Source organism: Pinus tabuliformis, chromosome 3_2, assembly GCF_031772625.1.
Source record: "Pinus tabuliformis cultivar Carrire ecotype Pingquan chromosome 3_2, CPIR1, whole genome shotgun sequence".
Taxonomy (NCBI): Eukaryota; Viridiplantae; Streptophyta; class Pinopsida; order Pinales; family Pinaceae; genus Pinus; species Pinus tabuliformis.
The window spans coordinates 236632770-236636649 of record NC_142302.1 but is presented as its reverse complement, the minus strand read 5'-3'; positions in this window follow the sequence as shown (position 1 = coordinate 236636649).

Here is a 3880-nt window from a genome sequence, read left to right as displayed (position 1 = left end):
CTACACGACTAGGAATCTTGAGCTCTTTTATATCCTTTCCTTTTACGTACACAGATATATATATATATTCTAAAACATTAAAGAAATGACACTATATTAAACTTAGATGAAACCCTCTCAGAACGGGGTAATGAAGCATGGTTCACAAAACTTATGAATGATTATTACAGGTATTGTCGACTACTATTACAGATATCGTCAAGTACTTCCGTTGCGTGCATTTAATTTAGGGATGCTATCAATGTCTATATTATTATTATAAAGCTATTTGACTTATTGCAACGTACTTTGATAAAGAAATTTGTCCTATTACTTCGGTGACTCCTTTGAAGATATTGATTAGATGGATTATTTACAGAAAACAAATCCAATGACAAATATATTAAAACCACCCATGTACATTATGAGATTTTACTTTGACCCCATTTATAACCTTGCAAAACCAGATTTTTCCTCTTAATATTTTGTACAATGTTAAATCGTTTTATTATAATTAAAATATTAAAATTAGAGAAAAAATAGTCTATCTTCTTTATGGAAGCAAGCTTTTCGTTATTAAAATTAAAGTTATAACTAAGTATTTCATATACGAAGAAGTTATACAATATGGAAAGTGAGAGGTTTTTAAAAATTATGTTTAATTTAATTTTAATTTATTTTAATTTATTTTTGGTTTAAAAGAAAATGGTATAGGGATGTTTAATTTTAGCTAAATTATTAGGGGATAAAAGGGGAAATTATCTTGGAGAATAAGGATAATGTTAAAATTATTATTACTTTTAAATTTGAAGAGAAATTGTGGGGCTATAAAGAAGTAGCAGAAAAAGGAAACTAAAAAATTATGAGGTAAACACCCCCAATCTCGAAAATTAAAAATATCTATATTTCATGAGTAGTGTTAAAATGAAAATGAAAATTGCTAAAAACATCTATATGTCTTGACTATTGTTAAGATGAAAATTAGCATTGCTAAGATAAGAACTAATTCTCTTGAGTTCATGACTAGTGTTAAAATGAAAATGAACATTGTTAAGATAAAAACTAATTCTCTTGAGTTTCATAGTAAAATTAGAAGTTGGTCAATTCCCGAAATTCCTTGGGATGAAGGAGTCTATCACCTTTGCAATACTTAGAAGGTTGAAGATGAAAAACACTTTCTCTTAATTTGTCTGTTTTATCCCCCATTCTATTTAAGTTTCAAAGTATTTACCTTCACAGGGTTCATTAGACCATATAAATCTTTGTAGACATTCTTAATCATTATCATCACCACCACCACCACCATAATCATCAAGTTATAAATAGACTTTTTAAAATTAATTAAGTTATTTAACTTAAACATGATATAATAACTTTATATAAATTTAACATATATTTTTAATATTTTTAATTATATATATGTATATATAATTATATTATTTTACCATTAAAAATATATATGAAATTTACTATTCTTAATGGTTTACCACTAGAAAAATAATAGAATAGCAATAATGTCTTTATTCATACAAAGTATTTAAACTTTAAGATAAAGCTAGAAAAATAACTTAGTCTTTGTCTACTTAACATTTTATTATCAGACAGATCAATAATGTATATAATTTTGCAATATGCTTTCTTAGATTTTGTTAGTGAGTTTTTTTATCTACTTTGCAATTCATAAAATTCCAAAAACTTTATATAAGATGGTTTTCAATTGCTAATAGATGTTAATGGCTTTCATATAATAATTTATTTCAAATTTTTCAATATGTTTTTATAGACTTTGTTAGTGAGGTTTTTTTTTATCTATTTTACCATTCATAAAATTCCAAGATGGTTTTGGATTGTTAGTAAATGTCAATGGTTTTTATATAACTAGTTGGTTGGGTCTTCGTAATAAGGACCCAGTCCTCAAGAATATTTCATCTTAATTTCTAAGTGGACATACACAATGGTGAAATAAGTGGATTGCACAATGCTTTTTCCATTGAACAAGTTATGTAAGCAATAAAGTGCAAATTTAATATAATGCATAATATTAAATCATTTCAACATTTAGAATTGAGAATTATTTAAATGTTTCAAGGGATTTTTCTCTTACATTTTTTCCAACCATAAAATACTCAACCTTTGTTTCATCCCTTGAAATACTCAACTTGTTTGATCCCTTGTGAACAATAAACATCTAAAATAAAAATGAGTGAGTTAGAAACAATTTTCATCATAAAAACTATAAAATCTCACTCTTTTACCATCTTCAATTAACATATCAATAAAATGAAGTTGATAACATTTTCTTAAATGAATTAAACATATTTGAACTATACATTTTTTTAGTTTTTATTTTTGTATATATCCTTTTAAATTTAAAATCTTATTGAAGGAAATTTTACGATAGTATACCTTTCCAAATCAATGCATGAGAATAAAACAACACAGGGTTAACATAATTGGCTTACAGATTTATTTTTCAAACAAAAGGGAATTTAGAGAAAAAGTTATCTCTTTCTTTGGCATTTTGATAATTTACAAAATTATCAAAATCATTATGTTTTTCATTTTGATCCGAGCTAAAATGCTAATTTGTAAATTTATTGGAATACTAATTTTATTTATTTTAATTTTTTTTTTTTTTTATATTATTATTTTCATTTTTTTAAAATTAAACCATATAACACTAATATTAAAATACAAAATAAGATGTACTATTTATGATCAGGAATGTTCAAAGTTAACCTTCGTACCCATTTCATGGCCTTAAAAAGACTATCCAATTAACAACCAAATTAATCGATTATATAACATATTGGCAAGTTAAAAACATACTGACATTGAAACTGAATGTGTGCATTTCTACGAACAAGATACTTAAAAATGGATTCTCAAAACAATCAACTCATCATCTCATGAAGGGATCTACATATTCGAGTGTTGCAAGTAGTGAAGTACATGCAAATGATAGCATGTAGTTCACAAATGCAAATGTCATGTTAATTTGTGGATAATTTTATTATGCATTCTTTATGCCATTCATAGTATCGAATGATTATAAGCGAAAATTCATGCTATTAAATTCAATTCAAATTTGTCATTAAAATTTGAGAAAACAAAGCCAGCCACGGAGCGCCATGTCTATGTCAGTGGGGAGTATTGTCAGGCACGAAATTTTTTGAAATTGATATAACTATTTGGCTCTCTTGGCATGTAGCTTGATATAACCAAAGTGGAGGCTAAAACATTTCTGATAAGAATACCTTGCGAGAGGGAAACAAGAATAATAACACGTCTCATCAGAGCAATTGGACTGGATATTATCAACGCTTGTTACACAATTTGTCATTCCAGATAACTATTTATTGAGCACTCCATCCAAAGCCTTGATTCTAGGAGTGAAAAGTAACATGGTTCTAGGTTTTCGCTAAAATGAAAAAAAAAATTGTTTTGGTATTGCTTTGATTAACAATATTCACTGATTTTCACATAGGAAATACCCATTCCACATTTTCATGAAATTCTAATTAGAAAAGGTTTTATATAACACACATTGGAGAGCACATTTTACATAAAAGCATAACAAATAACCCAAGAGTGTTGTGATAAGGAAGAAAAGATGATGGCAATACATATAGTATTGCAATATGAAACTATGGAGGATATATAATATGTATCGTAACAAGAAACAATGCAATCCATGGAGTTTGGGGTTGAAAAGTTGTTTGAAAGTACAATATTTTTGTTTGACTCTATGTTGTATATGTATGCATGAGGCTAGGTGTTTTTGGAAGTATATTTATATGGTTACTTTGGGGTCGAGTATAATATCTTAAGTTCGTAACGTTTATGAAAATAATGTACAATAATATTTAGATTGGTGAGATGGATGCTTTGGACTATTACA